Genomic DNA, 23,460 nt, shown 5'->3' with positions numbered 1-23,460 from the left:
GAATTAAATCATTGATGGCAATCTACACTTAAGAGAGCTTTAGGGAGTCTCTCAACTGCTTTCAAATCTGGCCTGGGAGGGCCTTCAAATGGAGATCAGGACCTTAGACTAAATTCTAAAAACTGTTGGAAGCCAACTATGGGGAGCAGGCTGAGATTGCTAAGAAAATGCACCCATATTTGCCACCCTTTTGAGGGTGCTTGAAGGTATTCTTCATGGTCAACAGTAGTTTTCTTCAGTGTGCTACTGTAGGCTCCCTGAGAAGTGCCACAGATGAAGAATTGCTGCCACCACCTTCAGATGTCTCACCTCAAGCTGGTAAGCAAAAGTCATGGCTGCTGCTGTAGAGGAGAGCAACAGTGGTATATTGGAAGATTAGAAATATGACTTCATCAGTTTGGGGTGTGCTGTGGGCCTTCCACAAAGACTTTGCAACCCATTATTACTGTTTTCCAGGATGTATGTAAGACTGGTACCCTCTTCTTTCAGCTAGCAGATGAATGCTGGACATCCGACTGTCTGTCAGATGTACAGTCTGCATGTGGATGCTGAAGCTGCTGCAAGTGAGAAGTAATCCTGTGGCATTGGGCAGTTGCAAGGCTGAGATATGGTTTCCCACAACTATTCTTTGGGTGCCTTGTGCACCTTCCCTGTTTACAATCATCTTCCTGCAACAGCTGACATCCTTTTTGAGCACATCATTTCTCTGAGTAGAAGGAAGAAGGTCAGTAGGTCATTACAGAAATTCATTTACACATCATAAGCTTCTCTTCTGACAAGCGGTTTAAGAGAGCGTAAGAAGTCTGTTCACATTTCATAACACAGGTTACTGAAACGTGAATGCAGTGTTGTGGTTCTGTATGAAATTAGTAGTGCAGTTATTGGAAGGTTTCATTTTTTTAACTCACACAAACTCACAAATACACAGGAAGAGGGGCACACATGTATAGACATTCATACACAAACACAATAATTATTTCACATATTCTTCTCTGCTTCGTTCTTACCAAGTAGGTAGCTCCATCTTGTTCTGCTGTTCCAAGCTCATCTGCTGTATTCTTTCCTGACACAGCTTTCTGTTTTTAATGTTTATTTTGCATCTGCACAGCTGGCACTTGATGTTTTGTGTAGCACAAGTAAACTAACTCTAGGTTTACTCATCAATTAGCAATTATTGTTGAACATTTTTCACCAAAAGGTATATTCAGCCTAAAGGAGGCATGAATATATATAGAGGGATTTAAAGGAAAACATTTTGAGTTTGCCAGATATTCTCAGTCCAACTAGGCCATAGTCATTCAAGTGGGAAAAAGCTTTACCATCAGTCCCTGATTTGCTGCCCCCAGGGTGGGAAGGCAGCTGTTGGTTGTGCCACTGCTCCTTGGCTGCTCTGCAGCTTGACAGAGTGCCAGTGTCAGCAGGAGCACCAGATCAGTGTGTGATTCAACCACCAAATCACTCACTCTGCCAGCATTATTTTTTATTTCTTTCTAATAGAAGGGAAATACAGTGTGGCTAGTTTCAATTCCACTGGGGCCTTGAGTCTGAGTTTTCATTTGGGAAATGAATCATGACCATTCTGTCTTTTTGTAGTGCAAAACCAGACAGTACAGTGCCTCCCTTTAACATACAAAGCTAACAAGTAACTGTTCCTATGAGGAACTGGGAACAGGGGGGAAAGAACTATATCTGCTGTGTGTGATGTGGAAGAATAAGAAATATAAGAATGTGGAACAGTGATGTCAGGAGGACATGCTGCAGTGCTGCCTCACCTGGCACTGTGAGCATCACAAGGTTCACAATTAAAGAAGAGGGATTTGAGTAAATATTCAGCTAAGATGATAAAAAGATTTAGGAAAGAAATGAAACAAAAATTTAAAAACAAAGGTGGAGACAGAGAAAGACCTCTGAAAGAGAAGATGAGAGCAGACTATTATTCAGTGTTGCCTATATGCCTTAAAGTTCCCAGAGCTGGGACTGAGGAGGCATCATATCAGGTTCCTGGCAGTAAGGATTTTCACTGTCACTCACAGGTGGCATTCAAACTGATCAAAGAGAGCCACTAAAAATATGCACTGAAGTAAGGAGTCCAGGAGAGAGTGAGCTGCCTACGAGCAACACCTTCAGCATAAAATATGCAGTAGACCACAAAGCAGAAGTCAATTTCTTGAGGTTCCTATAGCCAGAAGAGACACCACCATCTCCCTTAAGTAATGGGAAATGATGACACTGCCCTTCCTATACTTCTAGGGTGTAGTTACACTAACAGCTCCAATTAGAACTAGCATATTTGATACAAATATTTACATCCACATAATTCTCCCTAACCATGCTGGAACTCAGCAGCAATTACTTCAGGCCAGGGCTCTACTTCAGCTCTCACAAGAAAATGGCAAGTGAAGTCACAGCATTTGTCACCAGCTGCCACCCACTTAATCGGGTGCTTGCCAGAAAGAATGACGAACAGTGACTCTCAGACATTCTCACTTCTTTATTAGGTAAGAAAAACTCTAACACCCCTCCATTAAATTCATATTGAAGGAAGCTGAACCTTGGTGCATTATTAATATGCTCAAGAGTCAAAACTTGGAAATCTTTCACCTTCTTATGTATCTAGGGTAGGAATTGCCTTTCCAGAAATAATATGCTTTACAACACGGCAATGAAATTTGTTACAATTAACTGAAAGAAAGGAGAGAGGATCGATGTCAGAATTTCATGAGCCACAGAGTTCATTGTGCGAGTAGTGAAAGTCTCTTGCAAATGGAAATGAAGGATTCTGTAGAAACTGGGATATGAAGATAAAGGACAGCCCTTACTGCCCCATGTCACTAACGAGTAAGCTTATTTATGGTCTGATTTAGTTTTCCTAATAAAGAACCAGCAATGATTTGATAAACATCACATATGTATGAAACAAAGTGAAGAGAGTCGCAGAAATAAATATGACTTCTATTAAAGCTAGCTCATTTTAAAAACAGCCTAACTCCTTGGACTTCGGCAAAATTACTCCTGATTCAGATGGACATAAATATAGATTATTGCTTTTGCAAAGGGATGGATGTAGTGTCGTTCTAGGAAGGAAAGCTTTCATTCAGGCTTTTTTTTTTTTTTTCTTCTTCCCTTTCTACTTCCTTTCTCTTCCCTCTCCCCCTCCTCCCCCTCCCCCCCTCCCCCGAACCACATTTGAATAACCTCTTAAATCAAGGTTCTTATTAGGTAGGATCAGAACCATCCAAAAGAAACTGCAAGAAACATGCCAGTCCTGCTGACTGCCCCATGTCTTTTCTACACTAGAAAAAATAAGTGGCATCTAAATGCACTGACTTCTTCCAAGACACAGAGACCGCCATATAACTTGTGTCTAAGCAGATGCTCAGAAATTGCGAGAGGGATAATACTGGGAAGGATGAGTATCAGGCACAGTCATATTGCTAGTGAAGTGTCCTTGTTTTAAGTTAGAAATGTTCAATTACAAAAGGGAAGAAAAAATAGTAGGGGGCCTGTGTGTGGTTTTTTTTTTTTTTTTTTTTTCTCTAAAGTTCTGTATCTTGACTGGAATTCATGGGATGTTCCATGATAGTCTACAGGAGGATTTGGCTAATATGACTGAGGGAAATCATAAGCAGATACTGCTGAAAAGTAGTTACATGAGAGAGTTGTAGGAACACAGGAAAAGTTCTGGGAATTAAATGTCCTTATAAAATTCCACAAGCAAAGCTGCTCTCAGTAACTCTGCTAAGCTCCAAGAAATTCATATGACTGGTTTCTAAAGAACGCAGTGCCCAGCACAGCGTGAATAACCCATGTCCCTCACATTCCCCTGATTTTTTGCTGGCCAAACAACCACTCAAATGCACAGCTGCTGTGAAAAACCAACTCCTTGGCTGACAAAGAGCTGCCACCAGTTTCCAGCCAAGTCTTGTGTTATGGGACTGCTCTAACAGCTTCATCTGGATGGCTGATGTGGATTACAGCAGCAGTTCTTTTGAGGAAGACTTTAAACTGAATGCAAAAGTGTCTCTGTAAGACATGTAAAAGGTCCCTTTGCTCATAATTTCTCCTTTTGCTATACTTCAAAAATAAAAATGTAACAAATTCTTGAGGACCTCATAGCTTTCCAATATACTATACCCTATTCTATTGTAAACTGGTACGTACCAATGTAACACTTCAAGAAATACCCAGTATTCAAAAATCAAGAAAAACTGTAAGAAACAAGGGACTGGAAAGTTTTTCTTTTTTTCTTTTTTTTCTCTTTTTTCTTTTTTTTTTTTTCTTTTTTTTTCTTTTCTTCTTTTTTTTTCTTTTTTTTCTTTTTCTTTTTTTAAACGGACAAACAAACAAAGAAACAAACTAAGAAACAAACAAATACAATCTGGAAATACTTTGGTTTCTTATAATTTCCTACAGTAGTGAATCCAGATGAAATGCATAACGCAAAATGTCATCTCAGAGGGGACTGTGCTTTGATGAGTAGTGCTGTGAGTTACTCAAGTGTCCGTAACTCTTGTTAATCAAAAATCCCATAGCTGCTTGGCTAGAGAATGCACTTCTACATCCAATCTGAACTCAAAATTTGTTCAAGATACATGTACTGATGTTTCTAAATATATTTATTCAAGTGCCTAGGCTTCCTAAAAGATCTTCTTAACCCTCTCTAGATACACAGACTTCTATGGTCAACCTGTTGGGTTTTTCTAGTGGAGAAGGTAGTTTTTAGGAGGGTTTCTCCCCAACGCTCTTTAGTTGACATGAGAAAAAGCAGTCTCAGGAGTCCTAGGTTTTATTGGGTTTTGGGTTTTTTCAGCTAGTCTTGTATCCATTCCATGTCTCAGTTTCCTATCTAGAAAATAAAGGTAATATTTAAGGCAACTTTTCAAAGCAATTTGAGACTTTCTTTTAAAAAATGAGTTACCAGTTTAGCATGTCTTACAAATCCTATTAGAATTGCCTTTGTGTTAATATGGTATCAAGAAGGCAAACATCTGCAGCAACCACTGATGTAGAAATTAACTGAATTAAGCAGGATCTACTACATTTGCTAATAATCTCAGTTCAAATATCTGACAGTACCGAGTCTGGAAATGAATGGGAATCTCTGAATCCTGAAACAGAAAAATCAAGCCCCTTACAGGACGACTCATCTCTCACTGCAATATCAATGCCTTTGCGTTGCACTTCAGCAATGTAACAGCAAAACAAGTTTGGTAGCAGATGGGCTGTGTGACAATCAAATGTGTCGATATCTTGACTCAAGAGAATATGAGGTCATAATTAAGGTTTTGCTTTAGTGCAGGACTTTTAATAGCATTGATATTGTTCCTGCTATTTTTTTCAAATAGAAATCAATAACTTACAGGGAACTGACAGTGGTGGCAAGTACTGAAATGGGAAAAACTGCTGAAGACTTTCCCCCAACTTTTTTTTTTTTCTCATATAAAATGCTTGTACAGCCTGGATATGTTGTAACACAGCCCTTTTTGTCCAGTCAAGAGACTGGTATTGAAGTAACGTGTAAACCAATTAGTAATAATATTGAAGATGCAAAGATTTTGCACGATGCTAATGTACAACCTGGTTAAACACTAGATATGTTCCTGTACAGTTTGCTTTCCCTAATTTTTCATTTTAGCTGCTCTTTGCTTTGTTTAGAAATAGTCAAACTATTTTTTTTTTTCCCATTCTTTCTGTGTTTCTGATATGAGTGAAACAATAAGTATTATTAGAAGACGTGGGAGTATAACAATACATCTCTACTGGAACTACTGCAAAGTTAGAAACCTTGCATCAACACTTCTATCACTCTCTTAGACTTCATTGTTTCAGCTTGTATAGTTAGTTCAAAAGACTGCAAAAGCAAAGTTTACAGAAGTATATGACAGTGATATATTTGCCAGTAGCGAATTAGACCAAGTGAGTTGTAAAGCTTGCACTGACAAATCTAATTCTTCTCAGGTTTCGAACTGTCTCCTCCAGGCTATGATTAATTTCATTAGATATTCTGAAAGTTAAGAACGGAAAAAAAGAAAAAAAAAAAAGTAAAAAAAAAAAAAAAAGTAGTGAATAAGGTAGTCTGTCAATCACAAGTTCTAGAATAAAAAAGTCAGATTCAATGATCTTTCCATACCATAGACATGATTCTCATCTCACATAAGAACATTTTTGCTGCACCCATAATCCACATATTTCAGTGGATGAACACTTAATTTTAACACCAGGCACTGCAATTACAGTCTGTGGTATTTATCTAAAATGATCTCCACCAAAGTGGAGGCTATGTAATAATACATTTTAAATTCACCTGTTCCCAAATAATACGGAATGGCATATAAATGATAAAATTATGCACCCATAGTGAAATTCCACACATAGTTATTATGCAGGACTATGAATATTGTGCAATAAGGAGTATTTATGCCATAAGTAAAAACATTAAAACAGTAATTTACAGCTAGAATTCTACATTGTTATGGTCAAGTTATATAGCAAATTGATTCATTCATCACAAAGACCAAGTTCACATGGGAAGACAGCTTCCAGCTAAGTACCTAGTAATGGCAAGCATCATTAAGATAGCCCAATTGGCTAACAACGAGATTTCTGTTAATCCTCAATGAATGATTAACTTCTTTTTTTTTTCTTGGGTTGATTCTATTACTGATTTGAATTTCCAGTTTAGCCTTCTGATAACAGCATCTATTTATTTATTTATTTATCTTTTTATTTATTTATTTATTTATTTATTATTTAATGAAAGGAAGTTACAGTTTGGACAACTTTTCTCTAGTAACATCCTCCCCTTTTCCTGCCTTTCCTCCCCACAGACTTTGCCTATCACTCTTATTTGAGCTTATAGACTTCTCAGGTGGGGACACATGGCCTTGTCTTTACCATGGAGTGATCTGTCATTGACCTTATCTGCTGCTCCACTCACTGTCTAATCAGGAGGCATGGGAGAGTGGGAGGGAGGGAAGTACACAGTACTTTATTTTGCACTTCTGTAAGCAGCCCCCTGTTTAATGTTGTGTTCATGGTGAATCCTATAGCTTTCTTCTTCCTTTAAATTTACTTAGCTTTGTGTCCTTTTTGCTTTTACATCAATAGTATATACTTAGGTGCTTTTTGGTAATTGTTTGTGTTCAGTTTCAGTGTCTGTCTTCTTGTCTAATGGGCTCTATCCTCATTTCCAGCACTTCTATGATCACACTTCTGAAAAAAAGACAATGATAACATGGCAGTGAGTACAACTAAACTGCATTTGATATGGCATCCAAATTTTCTGACAGATTACTGCTTTTATTTTCAAAAGAGGCTTGTGATAATAGGTAGTGGTATCATGTAGCAGAAATAAGTCTGAACACAAAGGGATGGACTGGTAAAGGTGTGTAAGAATGTGTCCTTTAGTGCCTGCTTCCTGGAGAAGAAACTGGAGCTCTTTGTGGGTGGATCTAGCTGCCTGGAACATGGTCTTCAGCCCACCGACAACAGGCATATTTTAAAGAAAAAATAAGAATAATCAATAAATAAAGTTAGATAATAGGAAATGCTTACAAACAAAATTTGACTGAACTTCCAGTCCTCTCTGGAGCTTTGCCAAGTCAACTGAGCCTGTAATAAATCAACAATTCATCTGGGCCCAGTACTGAAGCCTTCTACCTGAACCTCCTCCAGAAAGCAGGTCAAGCAGCAGATTTACCAGGAAGGGTAATGGGGTTGCACAGTCCCCAGTGTCAGTGTTCTCAGTTCTGGCACAAGTGCTATCCTATAAAGTGGTATGGCTCTGCAGGCACTCACGTTTGCTTCAGGGCATGTTTGTCACCACTACCAGCTCTAGGAGGAATAAGATTACAGCTTTACTGGGTCAATGATTATGAGAATATTTCAGGTTAACAGCTAGGGACCTGTCGTTTCTTCTACAAAGTCAAATCACCTGAAAAAGGAGGGGGAAAAACACTCATCCTCTTCCCAAGCACTGCTTTTGTTTTAGCTATGTGCTAGTCATACAGGTGCTGGATGCTATGGGCTCTGAGTAGGCCTGGGCAGAGTGACCTTCTTCCAGATCTGATGTGAAATGAGATCTCACAGATTCATAGAACATTCCAAGTTGGAAGGGACCTACAAAGATCACTGAGTCCAGCCCTTGGCTCCATGCAGGACCAGTCAAAACCAGGCCATTATGACTGATACTCTTGTCCCAACATTTTTTTGAAATCAGGCAGCTCAGGGCTGTGCTCATTCACAATCTGACCACCCTCTGATGCAGCACCTGTCCCTGACCCCCAGCTGCCCCTCTCCTGACACTGCTTAGTGCTGCTCCTCCACTCCCTGTGAGGAGCTGCAGCTGCTATGAGGCCTCCCCTCAGCTCCTCTGTTGTGTATTTCCAGTCATCCATGGATGTTGTCCTGTGCATGACAATACAAATGCAGGTATGTATTTATTGTTCTAATTTCTGTATAGGTTTATAGTGCAGTTGAAAAGGAAGAGATCATAGAAATGGGTTGAGCAAGCAATGGGGAATTAGGCTTTTTGCCACATTTCTCACTATAGCTCCTCTGGTGTCTCTTGCTTCTGCTTTTCAATAGCCCCCTCTACTTCCATCATGCAGATCTTGATTGGAGTCTGTCAGTCATTGCTTCAATGTGCCAGATGCTGCATTGTGTTATGCCAAGTATGGCCTGAACTGAATGCAAGTGTGACTTGCTACTGGTTTTATCCTTGGGTCAAACAAGATTTCAAAAATAATAAAAGATCATACGTAGATATGAGTGCTTTGTATATTGATTGGTTTTGTTAGCTTAGATTCCTACAAATATTACAAAGAAGTATATTTACTAACCTTTGCTTTCATGGAAGTTAACAGCAAGTAGCCTCAAATAATATGAGAGGAAAATAGCTTGAAAATAGTTTTTTGTTTTTTTGTTTTTTTTTTCCTGTTGTAAAAGCGCATGGATTTTTGGGGTTGTCTGGAGCAATTTCACAGAAACAAGAGCAGATTAAAGGAGGTAATGACATGTTTGTAATTTTGTTCCTAAGGCTCCCAGTGTCCTTGCCTCTGCCTAGTTTTCAGCCTGGAGATAAATCAAGGGCTTCAATTTCCAAATCTGTCATAGAGGCTTCACAAATAAAAATGCTGACAAAAAATATCTGCTTTTAAATGGCTACTTGCAAGCACTGACAACTAGCAGTCTATACATCTTTCACCCTACACGCAAGAGAAGCAGTGTGTATTGCCAGGAAAAATGAAGAGAAGAAAGGCAGTGCTCCTAAAGTTAAAGTAATCTAAAAGCATGACAACAATAAACCACTTACAGTCATGTTTTGAATGCTAGATGAAAATAGATTTCAGGAAGTGTATTAACAGAGCCTCACAGCTGCCTGGCATGGAAGAAAATGGCTGTGGAGTTAAATATGAAGTAAGGAAACCATGTGGCTAAGCACAGCTCCTTCTCACCCCACAACCTACTCACATACACACACTCACGCACTTACTCATGCATGCATGCATGCGTGCACATACTCCCTGATTGCCCTTACCTCTGCTGTGGATGCTCCATATGCTCCCCATTGTGCCCATGAAGAGGAATAGTGCATGACTGGGGAGCAGTGGGAAACAGGTACCATGAAAACTTGTGCAGAATATTCTGTTTAATTATATGTAATTCACTGTATCTGTTAACTGCAGGCTCTAGCTTTTGCAGAGTGTGAATTCTGATTAAAAGGTAGAGCTGGAGCAATTGATAGCAATAGGTAAAATATGCTGGTTTCTTTGCCCAAACTGAGGGTGATGTAGAGCTGAAATGACAGTTGGAGAATGCTGCAACTGACAATACTGCAAAATCCCTGAACTCCCTGAGACCCTGAGCTCATGAGGTGTTCCTCCATGGGTAGTGGCATCTTTTGGTTACGCCTAGAGCCTCTTTGGTGTGAGGGGCTGGATTTTGTCCTGAGATTGCAGATTTAGACTGAATCTCCCCCCTGTAACTTTGCTGCCATTACAGGCAGGATAGAAGCGTGTGTTGGGTCCTTTCCCTTCACTGTGTCCAAACTACCTGGATTCATGAGTGATTTGATCAATTTCAGAAAGGTCTGACACTACTCAGTATGTGGACCTCATGGTGCTCTGGGCTCCAACCTGAGCGTAAGATCTGAAATAATGCCACTGAATGAAGGTGTCTGCCCATCCCTATTCTCTTTCCAGTGAAGCTCTGTTTTTTTATTCCCTGTTAAGATCTGTGATAGCTGTGGTCCCTGGTCCACCAGGAACTGTGCTAGTATCCTGCACAGCAAGCAAACAGCCACATCATGCTGGGATGTGATCACAGAGCAGGAAAAGACTATGTCAATGAAAACTTGTATCTGTTGTAGCCCTACAGATGAGAATGGACAGGGCATAAAAAATGGTGTGTTAGCTGTGTTGTCCAAATAAGTGATCATGTGAAATGAATGAAAACTGCCTGAGAGACACAATAGCTCTCTTGAGCAGGGAGCATGTATGCACTGCCTACTGTCAGCTGGGGTATAAAATCTGCCCAAAAGTGAGTGATCATCACATAAGCCTTTGCCAGTTTGAATGAGTTCAAAAACAACGAGGGGAAGGTGGGTACTCTCATCTTGCTCTTCACAACTGGTGATTCAAGTTCAAGCAGTCCCTGTAAAACTCACAACTCTATTCTGGCTTTTAGTTATAGCTCAATAGTCAAGTAGAGGACTTTACAGATCAGAGTCATTGAGAGACATGGCTTAGTAAAATGGCTCTTTTTGAATTTTTATTTCTATGAAAGTTTAAGAAAAAGCTTTAATCTGTGGATCTAGAAAGTCATCTGTGGATTAGGGCAAAAAGGTTTAGTATTTTTAGGACATATTTTATGTGTAAAGGACTACACAATGTGAATGGTCAGCCATTAACAAATTGATCTTCAGCCTTTGTGTGCAGTTAAGTAGGAAAGTTTTACACTCTGCATTTTACGGATGGAAACACTGAGACAAAGCACCTTGCTCGAGGCTGCTCAGCGACAAAAATGGCTTCAGAACTCAGCATCTCCCCTTCCCCTGTGTCATTCCTCTAGACAGCCCTGCCGAGCAGGGAAACATGAATTGGAGACCTTTCAGTGAGGCTTTTAAGGGATGACCATGGAATAAATATAACAGTCAAAACAAAATGCAGCCCAAACACTCCCACTGCTTTCTGAGCCCTGAGGTCTGCAGAGCAAAACCAGTGCTATTTTGGTAAAACTAACACCAAAGACATAAAGTTTTATTATCAATATCAGATCATTGCCCGTCTCAGTAATCACTGGACTGTGTGTTTGATAAAAGAACATTTGAGAACCACTATGCTGTTATTATATATAATTGCTCTTTACAATGACTGGCTATCTCTAGTGAAAATGAATCAGTGTTCTCCACTGTAGCAGAATCTATTAAATAATTGGAGAGCATGGCCGGTATCTTTGATGTTAAAAGGAAGAAATTCAATAAGCAGTCTCATCAGGCTTTCTAACGCAGCGGAGAGAAAAAAAAAAAAAAAAAAGGACTGCAGGCAGGAATATACTAACAGTACAGGTCAGTGAAGGTTTATGGATTTGTGCATCTTAGAAAGGATGCAGAACCTCACTGTCCAGGGCTGTTGAACCATTAGGTACCTCAGGGGGTGTCAGAGTATTGTTGTGGAGCCTTCTAAAAATATAAATGGTAGGGCCAGACATCAAATATTTTTCCCATGCCTAGATTTTATGAGAATGTTGTGTGTAGTGACGAGAAGTCAGAACTGTGCTTCAGCTGTTTTCCCTCTTGACACTGTCATGTTATTCTTGCAAGATTCATTTTCACATTTATTAGACCATTTCTACCTCACAGAGTTGCATCATTTCATCAAAGAAGTGCCTGTTTGAATTAACAGCTCAGATGTATGCGGTGGCCTTTGTTAGAAAAAAAACATTGAGCTCCCTCTGGTAGGTAGAAGACAGCTGGCAGGTACTTAGTGCCTTGTCCTTAGAGAGGAGCTCCTGGCTGAAGGAAGTACAAGAAGCCTGTACTCTCTTCCAACAAGAGGCACTGTGGGACCTTTAATGTGGCTGTGGGACTGGCTTTTACTGGCTCTTAAAAAGTAAAGAAAGAAAGAAAGAAAAACAAAAGCAAACAACACAACTGTACTCAATACATATTATGATGTGTTCTTTATTTGGAAAGCTAAAGGAGGAAAAGGGATCAAGGAACACTGCCATCAGGTTGTATGTCCTTAATGTTCACCGTAATGTTTGTGCTGGGATTAGTCTGTAGAAAGAATATTTGAAAGAATAATTTAAAAAAACAGGTTATTCATGTCGTCTGTAACGATGCAAAATAAAAAAGCATGAAACACCCAGCTGTGGAGTTACAGATTTTGCAGTAACGTGGGGGCAGTTGAATTGGGATGCTGAGTCAGCACCCCATAATGACGTGTTGGCCAGTTCCTGTTACTTTATCCCATTATTTCAGCTATTTTATCCTAACTCGCTTGAGGAATGAATCAGCTCAGCTGAAAGAAACTGCTCAATATAAAGCAGAAATATTCTGTGTCTGTGAGGTAGGAAACATGACAAGAATTCTCAGTGTCCCTTCGATGGGAAGCCAGCCCAGTTTATTGTGCTGACCAGTGCTCAGGGCTAGTGGTGAAGCAGTGAGAAACAAATGCTGTTGCCAGGGTCTGTGAGCTAGAATGCAGTCTGCTGGAGGGCTCTTTGTCTCTACATCAAATCCCTCTGTTGGTCCTGAGGCTCTGTGACATGGGCTTGGGTACAAGGAATAGAATAGAGTTGTACCATTGCCTGCACAGATAGATGTCAGAATCCTTCTGACCTGCGGGCTATTTGCAAAGCTACTGTTTGTTCTTTTGCTTGATATGGCATTGAAAATACTCAGGAGAGTGTTATGTACTATCTGGATCTCTTATGTAATGTCTGTAACGTCTCAAGGAGTTGTGTTACTGCTGTTCCACAGCAGCCCATCTCTCATTTACTCCTTTCAGATGTTTTAACTACGGAGCTAATTTTAGGTGTAAATTTTGCAGCTGCAAGGTTTTAATTACTAAACTTGTTCAAAGCATTGTCACCTTTAGTGAGATGCATCTCATGTATAACATGGTGATCCAAGGACAACATGAATATAAAAAGTAATATTTTTTCTTACTTTGTATTAAACCCTGTGTGCGGAATTCTAAAAGAGACAGATCTATACTAGAGAAAGTAATGCTTTTCAGAAGTCTCAAATTAAGTTAGATCAATGTGAAATAATTTCTCTCATAAAACCTTCTCTTCCTTCGCCAACTTTTTCAAGCTTAGGCAAATTAGAAAGCAAAGTCATATACAGATCAAAGAGAATGTTAAACCATAACTTTCTTGACTTTCTCTTTTAGGATCAGTAACTTCTCATTTCAAATGTAGTGCCTTGATTAGCTGTTCTTACCTCTATGCCATGCTACAGTATTTATATTAAAATTGATTTGCAGATTCATAACTCCCCAAAACAGTGAGGAGCTGAAGCCTCCAAGATATAGAAATGGACCTTTGCTTAAGGCAGGTGATTAAAGAGGGGAAACATACAGGAAAGTGAGATAAACAAGGGCACGTAAAGCTCCAAATACAGATGTTACTTTTAGGTGCTTCTTAAAGCATCCCTTGCTAGTGTTGTGTTTTCTAGGAGAATGATGACAAGCTTGTATTTTTGGATCAGCTTCCAAGATATCCCAACACTTTGTGCTTGAGGCTTACTGGAGAATGCTCATCCACAGCAGGGCAGATGATCTTTGTTAAAGCACAGCTGTGGATAGATTCGGGATTCAGAGCTTGAAGCTTGCAGTTCTTGAGGGCTAAGGCTTTAAATTTTATCTCGTGAGACAGCGTGTGAGCTGAACATCAAGCAGGAAACCAGGATGTCTGTGTTCTGGCAGGGGGCTGCTGATGCTTTTCACTGCCTGGTTTCTTTGAAGAGGTAATCCTCACTGCTATGCAAAAACATTCCAGTTGCTCTCCAAACAGCATGTCCCATTTATCTCTCTCCTTTTCTTTATTGCCTTTGTTGTGCCTTTTAATCAAAAGGAATAGTGTTCTTTAGTTTCTAATATGTATTTAGAAATATATTTTTCCTTTGATGCAAAGCAGTGGCTTCTTCCTTATGAATCCCAATTTATGAATGATGAAAACACAGATTTTTGGCTTTCATTTGCCCACATCACCTCAGTGTCATGAAATGCTCACAGCCCTCTGGTCTGGAGGTCCCCCTCAGGATGAAATGCTCCAGCAGTGCTGATGTAAAAGCTTCAGTCGCTACTTCCACTGCAGGTCCATGTAAAAAGCACCTGGTTAAGAGCATGGCTAAGGTAGGGAGACCTCATTCCTATACCACAGCTCTGCCATTCTTCCAGCAGGATACTCTGGGAGTCATGTGGCTGTTGCCACTTCATGTCTGAACCTCTCCATGTTGCAACCACAAGAACTTTGCAGTGCGAATAAAGGCAGCTGTTGCTTGTTCCAGTGCATCATCTGCATGCATGGCCCAGTGTAATATGGGTTTTCGTTCCTTCAGTGGAAAATCACGAAGCAAAAATGGTAGTTTCTTAGAGGTGATCTTTAAAAACCTGTACTCTCAATTTTTCAGATATGCTTTTTATCTCAACAGTATTTTAGTGCAAAGACCTTCAAGGCTTTAAATTGATTCATTTTATGTTTATGAAAATTTTCTATATTTTAAAAAAAATTGCCAATTAGAAAGCTTTCTGGTATATACTGATACTTCAAAAGCAGTAGAGAGGTGTATATTTCAGATAGTCGGCACTCCTGCTGTGAGTTAATTTTAATATTTTGACAGGGAAGTTTCATATAATTAGCACCAAAGAGTTTTTTTATTTATTAAAAAGCTTAACATTCTACTGCATAAAAAATGACTTTTATCTTTTTTTTTCTTTTCTTTCTTTCTTTTTTTTTTTTTTTTTCCTGTCTGAACTCTATTTTATATTTAGCTTTGAATATCTATTCTTGACTCTATTCTCATGTTATAAATTGAAATATGTTCACCACCTTGTTTTCTGTAGTCTCCATTCATGTGCCATGCTTTTCTTGCTGGGACTTAATGGTTATATTTTTTACTGTTCAGACTGTCTAATTTTAAGGACAATATAGTACTTGTGAGATTCATCATGTACAATCACTTAATAAAAGCTGTTAGCTTTTGAAAATATAAGTAAATTAAAGCAGATTCACAACCCTGCCAAGATAGCTTTCTGAATGTGGAACAACACAAGCTAACTTTGATCTACTTCTAAATGCCACATAACCAGTTATATGGCAGTGATGCAGCCCACTGGAGTGGAAAACGTGGAGCTGGAATATTACATGCTCAGTTGATTCCTACTTCACTGATAAAGTAACTTCAGCTGTTCTTCTAGCAGTCATAAGGTAGTCCCATAGCTTCTACAGATTAACCAATAAGGGTGGGAAGCGCTTGGACTTGTGAATGATTCAAGATGAAGGAGGACAGCAAGGCAACTTGAAACGCAAAGCAATTAAGAAGCTGATTTTTAGATGAATATGAAACAAAAGAGAAGAGCAAGACTGTAAAGATAGGGTTTGATACCGACAGCATTTAAATCACTGTCAGTCTTAGTGAAATGTAGGTTATATGGAAAGATCTGAAGATTTGAAGGAGCATGAGAGTGCTTTGCTGATGAGAGAAGGATTCTGAAGTGTGAGAACTTTCCTTTGAAGAAGATAGCACGTCTAGAGAAGGAACAGACAGAAAGAAAGGAAGATGTATGAACAGCAGGTTTTAAGCTGATGCAAGTGTCTGTAGTGTTTAAGAAATAACAAGTCTAAAGATGTATGTGAAAACTGCTTCATAAAGTGTTGCAGGAAAACCTAACAATGTGTTTTCCATGGTTATAGGTCTCTATATCCTGCTTTCTGACTGAATTCACTTCAACTGATCACAGAACTAGCAATTGTCCTGAATGTATTTAGAACTTAAGTAATATCTGTTCATTATCTTCTTTTTAAAAAGGGAAGGAATGAAGAAAATATATTTTAGAAATTCAAATTTGTATTTTCAAATTAGTTAAACATAGCACTTTATGAACTGATGTGCTCTTCCTCATCCACTTAGAGGAATTACTGTATTTGTTTGTTTTACTGATTAAGTTTTCTCAGGATGTGCCCTTAAATTAAAAGAAGATAGAAAACTGCATTTTTCTCATATCCTTATACCAGAATACTCAGCAGTTCTTTATTTGCTGATTTACTTTAAAAGACTCTTGACTGCATTTACTTCCGTTATTTCTGTTGTGCGTTTTGTCATATGAAACAGGGCTGAGGATTACTCTGTGTGTAAGTGAGCTAGAAATACTTCTAAATTTGATGGAAAATTCTTATGAGGGAACTGTGACATTCTGAAAAGTAAGTTCTAAAGATGACATTTGGCTCTTTAGGTGCTCCATGTCTACATAACTTTGTATGCAATGCCTAGATCCATCTCTGTTTGGAGAGAAACAGCTTCCTTCTGCTTCCTTGTCTCCTCTAGCTCAAGTGTTAGACATTTAGAAACTGTTTCATGCTGTAAAGCCTAATGAAGTGTCTTCAATTGCTAGGTATCTCTGAAAGCTGAGGGTGAGTCTAAAGGAGGCGGCAGATGCATGTAGACAGGGAGAGCTGAGGACGTGAGGTCCTGTTGTGGGTTTCTGTCTGTATGTCAGCTCTTTAAACCTACACTACTGCTTCTAGTAGACTAGCATAACAAAGAGCGAGGGCAAGGTTTTGCAGCTCAAGTTAAATGCACGCTGCTGTTCTGTGCTAGTAAGACAATCATTATATCATAATGACATATAACAGCCAGGACTATTTTCAGTTGTTCAGCCATTCTTGTTGGGTGTTAGATGACTGCAAAGTGAACCCAGGCAGTAGGAAACCTCTAAGGAATACAAATAACTTAATCAGAGCTGTTTTGTGCCTGCTGAGTTCAGTGGCTAGTGCAGAATAAAGGACTGGTGTGAGAGTCAGGCAGCCTCTCCTTAGGAATTCTCTGGAGAAAATAGGGATGTAAACATAGGATGATGAGATGAAAGCATCCTGTTAATTTTGCAAGGATACACACTGAATGTTGCCCATTTCTGATAAAACATCTAGCTGAAAAAGGAGTGGGATCCCAGCTTATTTTGAAGACCTAAATTTCATAGATGCATATACTTATGTGTCTTCACAGATTTTCTGACTTTGGAGAGGAGAACAGGTCCATTAATATAGCTCATCCTCTTTGTAATACATCTGTGGCAATCTAACTACATGAACAAACACTTGAGAAACTTGCTAGAAACTCACAGAAAATTTTAGTATCTGATATCTTCTTTTTAGGTTACATGTTTTGATGCAGATTGATGCTCTTAGTACTAAATGGCTTTTCAGACACTGTCTTGATTTTCTTTCCTCTGAGAGTGATGGCTAGACTTCTCAGTCCTTTCAACAGGGGAAACACTGGCTTTAAGATTTTTTTTTATTTTTTTATTTTTTTTTCAGATTTGTTAGTTAACTCCTTTGGTTTGTGAGTTTAACAGTAGATTTTCAAGATGTGTTCCATATCTTGCTGTCCTGTAAACTTTCCCAATTTTCTTTCTTGTCCTCAAATTCATACAATTCTTCTGAGAAAAAGTTTACTGAGCTTGCAGTTTCTTCCTAAGAAATTGGCCTAGCTGCCTGATTAATCTTCACTTTCTCTACAAGGGGTACTATCTCCCAGCAGTGACCTGAATTTCCAACATATTTTCCTTCAGAAATGAAGTAACTAACTAAGTGTTAAATTAATTAAATAACTAATATGTCTGAAAATTAAGCATTTTGTCCTCTCTTTAGTTCTATACTTGGAGTCCTGTGGTGGGTGCTGGTGTAGGTAAAAGGGCAGGGTTGCCTACTTTTCATTAGGATGTACAGATCCAACTTTGCATCGTGGAGCCTCTTGAAACTGACGTGTTGGACAAGCAGCTGCCTTTTGCTAGGAAATGGAAACCTTAGAGGACATGGCAAGCCATACGTCCCAGCTTTCTGTGCTCTCTGCACACTCAAGGGAGCAAGGGTGATAATTTGTATGCAAACCACCAAGTCCCACCACTTAAAACCGTTAGTTTATAGTCTACAGCTAAGAGTTCTCTTACTCTAAAATACATCTACTAAATGATAATGTGGAGGGAGGAGATGATGTCACTTCCCTGTCATCTTGTAATGTAGTATTTATTGTCAACTCTGTCTAAGGAGACAAAACAGAGTTGCTTATCCTCTACATGAATGCAGCTTTAAAGATAGTGCTTCCTTTGAGGTTCTTTTCCACACAACTCCAGCATCCAATATTACAGGAAAAAAAAGCCACATCAGACTGTGGGAACGTGTTTCCTGAATGTGGAATATGAATTATAGGCAATTTGTTTTAATATTTCCCAAAAACAGTCTTTCTGCTCCAAACATAGCCAAACAACACATGGGCTTAACCAAAATGTACAAGTATCACAGTCTTGTGTGGGTTGGAAGGGACCTTTGAGGTCATCAAGTCCAACCCCCAGGATTCAAGTCTCCTGTGTAGCAGAGGGGCACTTCTACCACTTGTGCCACAGGGGGTGATTTGAACCCGGGCCTCCACTGTTGCAAAGTGGCGTCCTTAACCACTGCACCACCGGAGGTGCCCATCACTTGGCATTACAGGACAGAGTACTGCTTGTTTGTAGTCACTTCCTTTCCCTGCTGCCTTGATTCCAAGCTTTATATTCCAACAGATATCCCAAGTTTGGTCTACACCTAACTATAAGCTTGGTGCTTAGGACACTTCTCAGGCTAACAACAGATTTCTTTAATTTTTGCAAGTAGGAAACAAGCATTCCTTATGTTTTATCCATTAATCTAATGTATCTCTCACTCTCCGCCTCTTCTCTCTCTCTCTCTTTTTTTGTTTTTTAAAATAAATAGGTGGCTACACCTGCTATTAATATTTCAGGTCTTCTTTCCAAAATAGGCAAAACCGAATGTTGTCCATCCTAAAGGGGGAAGATGGCTGTTGCCTCATTTCCATTTTCAGCCTTTCTCTGCACCTCTCCTAACCACCACAGATTATCTGACACTGAGGAGGAACTTTCAAGCTTTGCTCTTCTCATCACATACGTTGTTTTGATCCAGATTACCCTTTGCCAGTTAGGACACTTCTTCAGGTTTGTCATTTTGGGGCCTCTTCCACCATGACCCATACTCCTGCTTTTCTTCAGCCCACTCTGCATGTGCAGTACTTACTTTCTTTGCACAAGTAGCAGAAGGATCCTGGGGGATATATCCTTATTCCAAGTGTCAATGAAGTGGATGTACAAAGCAATGTCATAATGGAGGTAAAGATTTCTGTCTCTGGATGGAAGAGTGGCAGACACAGTCTGAGTATATGGGACAGCAACTGCTTCCTTTGTGGCATAAGACCCTTTTTGACCACTTGGCAAGTGCCAAGCTCAACTAACAGCTCAAACAGAGCTGTTGGATTGTTGATATTCTAAGTCATATGTAAAATTAAAATTTGGGCAGTTTAAAAGCATGATCTTAATTACATAAATATTGTGACCTGCAAGTTTAAATTTCAGGTCTACAATTTGTGATCCTCAATGATTTATTTTTATTTTCTTTTACTTGTACTTTTTATCCCCTTTCTGGTAATTATATTATTACTTTTTACTTCATGCTTTGAGTGATTCCTCTGGCCTCACAAATGATATTGTCCATCTATAAACATTCAACATGACCCAATATTTTTTTTACTCTTGAAGTTTCATACATTCATTTTATGGTTCTAAAAACTGACCTAAAGTATAGGAGGTTATGTGAAGTCTTAATAGAAAGTATTCCCTTTTTAAATTGTAGAAGTTTGGCTAGTTTTATTTTATAGGAGTGAAAAGAACAGGGATTTTTTGAGTAAATGTGCTGTTAAGCTCCTGCAGCTTAAGAATATATCTGATGTATACTGTGTTGACCAATTTGTTCTGGCAGCTCTAATTCTTAGGTTGAAGGGTATTTTGACTTTACCCATTGGAGAAAAAGTTAATGGCGTAAAGGCTTACAGCTTTTGTATGGTCAGTAAATAACAATTAAAATTATTCTTGAAGACTTTTGACATTTGTTGTACACCCCTGGCAACCAGACTGACATGAGAGACTATGATTGCTCCTGAGCAGCTGTTAAATCCTATTGTATCAATGATCTGTGGACTAAACAGAAGCTGACTGATAGACTGAAGCTTATTTTGAAGAAACCATCACGGGCCATTGGTCAAAAATGGTCTTTTAAGAAGGGGCCTAAGCATAAATCCACAACACCTTGAAAGGAAAATTAAATAGCCTCAGGACTATTTGGATTCTGTTTGAAAACTTTAGTGCTTTTCAGAGTATAAGAGCTTAGAGATTGGACTCAGACTTAATATGCATCTGTAAAATTCTGGGCACATCTAGAGGTGAATAATCACCATCACCTTGATGGTATATGAGTGTACATGCTACATCTACAGCTCTGAGTATTGAGGGACTAGTCCTTCACCCTAAGGCTGTGGTATGCAGCAGTACAGAGTGCAGGAGCAGATGGGGCCAATCTACTCTTCAGTGGTCCTTGAACCTGGGAATACCTTGAGTCTCCCAACCACCTTTGTTTGGCTGTTGACTGTTGGCTGTAACTTTTGACTGGGAGCCTCATGTCAGTGCAACAGTAACAGACCTAAAGGCCCTGTATAGCCTATTTATGCAACGGGTTCTTCTGCGCCCCAATAAAAAGAAGGAAATCTTCTTTATGCTTCATTACCTGTTGCTTTTGTCTGTCTTGGCATCAGCTAAGCATACAAGTGTGTGTAAGAAAGCAATGAAGAGGTTACTAGTGCCCTGCTATGGTGCAATTTAAATTACTTCGGTTGCCTTTGACCTTTTTTTTTTTTTTTTTTTTTTTTAAGACTGTAGATATTTGTTCCTGAGGAACTGCAGTGATTTAGTAGAAAAAGTTAGTAAGATTAATAGTCTTAATTACCCACTATAATTAACAATCACAGGAAAATTTCCCCTTGCTACCTGCACAAATTGTGTTTTCAAAGTCGAGAAGATCTCCCCATAATGCTAATTGGTTATGAGTTTATGCATTTAGAGTTGCTCATCCTTGGACCTATAATGAGGTTTCATCTGACTGTGAAAAAAATGAAAAGTGGAGTGAGCACTTCCTTTTTATAGTAGATCCACATAAAGCTGATGAATGGGAGGTGATTTGCTTATAAAAGATATTCTGAAGTATGATAACTGCCAAGCAAAACTTTCAAGTCACACAGAGAAATACAAGGAGCAGTGAATACATGTTTTTGTTTATTACAATATACTAAAAGGAAGTTGCTAAATACCAAGAATGATTTTCTTCTGAGGATGTACAGGGAAAGCTGACAAATGCCAAATGGATTTCTCTGTAATAATGAGGAGAAAACTAGCAGCTACAGCATAGATGGCTTGCCCTGTGCTTATTAAAATTTATGGAGGAGAAACTAATTGTTCATTTGTGGAAACTCAGTCAGTGGGCCAAAGATATTTGCATGATTATGAATACTCTCGAGCATGTGGTGTTAGTATATGTTACTTGGTTAGTTTAAGTATCTCGCCTAGCTGATAAGTTGCCAAAAGATGAAATTCAACCTTTTTTGCTCTTGGTTACACAGAAATGGCCTATGAGCACCTTAGAATAAGGCCATTTTGTTAGCAGGTTCTACTTGCTTCTTGGCTGAGTTAGAGAAGTATGAGATCATAGTGACACTTAAATGTTCCAAGATGAATTTCAGTTAAATAGTTGATTTATGTTTTTGGTTTATGCAGTTTTATTTAACTGATACTGCTAAAGAGTTTGACTGGGCAGGGAAAAAAATGAATTTCACAAAAAACTATTGTAACTGTTAGTGTGGGTTTGATGCTGAAAATTTCTGCATGAATTCTCTGTTATGAAAACACTGTAGCTGAGATGTGTCAGACGAGAAACAAGGATTGCTAGAGATGAAAGGGCACAATAGAAAGCTGATTCCTGCCTGCAGTGCTCCACCTTGCCTTCATCTCTGGGAACAGACCGGATTTGGCTTCTCTGGTCCGTAGTAGATCTATGACTTCAGGGAGGCATTAAGTGATTTAAGAAGTGAAGCTTATCCCTTTCTGGGTAACATTTACTTTTTAATTCAGGAGTTTCTGCTCAAAGTATTTTATCTCTTGCCTGCTCACAATCTATTTGGCTCTATGAGGGAAGATACTGCTTTTATTTTCTCACTCTTTGGTTTATATTTTGGGAAGAGACGGGGGTGGGAGGCAGGCACCTAGTGCTGTCTCTGGCTTGGCTGCAGTGCCACAGTTGAGTTAACAGCTCAGCCTAAGAGAATCACAGAATAGCTCAGGTTGGAAAAGACCTTAAAAATCATTAAGTCCAACTGTGACCTAACCAGACTACCCTAACTCTAACAACCCTTCACTAAATCATGTCCCTGAGCACCACATCCAAATGGTTTTAAACACATCCAGGGATGTAGTGTAGAGGAAAGCCAAGAATAAAATGTCTTGCAAACAAATCTCTCTGCGACAGATCTGAGTTGTTAGAGCCAGCATTTGTTCTGGAAAATGTGTTAGTGTTTCTTTTTAAGAGAAGCCGTTCATATCCCACAACTGTGGTTAATCAAGAAAACAAACTCAGAGGAGACACATTTTTTTTTTCTTTCTTTTTTTTTTTTTTTTTTATTTTTAATCTCCCAGTGTATTTGAGATACTTGTTAAATTTTTGTTTCGGTTACATCAGAAGGAGAGCACATACTCCTCCACAGTTTGGCAACTCCTTAATTATTCCAGGCATACATAGGACTTCAGGAGAGAAAAGGAGTGTGGAAAGCACTATAAAACTCTTTTATGAAAGCAGAGGAGCATTGCAGCTCTTCTTTCCTATGAGAGTTCTGCTTGCTAGCAGGGCATGACCTTGTTCCAGAGCAAAGGACCACTTCCATTTACCTTCACTCAGGACTTGTACTCCTTATTTCAGGTATCTAATCAGGCTCTGCAGACAGAAAAAGGATGTATTTTGTATTACGGTTCAGCTGTCTGATAGTAGAGCAGTGCCTAACATTAAATGTTAAATCTGCAAGAATAGCAGTTATAACAGTGTGTGATCACAACTTGGTGATAAAATATGGATTGTATAACTAAAAGAAGTAGATCACAAATACCTCTGCTTTTCACATTAATACTAAGCTGATCTTAAATGTGCAGTGGCTTGACATGTGTATCTGCATTACCTTTTTCTTCCCCTTTCTAAAAACTATATTTATATAAGGTACAGTCCATCCCGTCCTGTGCTATCCTAATAAGTATTTTCTAAGTCTTCCATAACAGACATTCCAGGAAGGTCATACATTTTTACTAAAGCTTTCCA

Source organism: Coturnix japonica, chromosome 1, assembly GCF_054131305.1.
Source record: "Coturnix japonica strain WE chromosome 1, WE-NBRP24, whole genome shotgun sequence".
NCBI classification, from domain to species: Eukaryota; Metazoa; Chordata; class Aves; order Galliformes; family Phasianidae; genus Coturnix; species Coturnix japonica.
Note: the sequence above shows the minus strand (reverse complement) of the source record.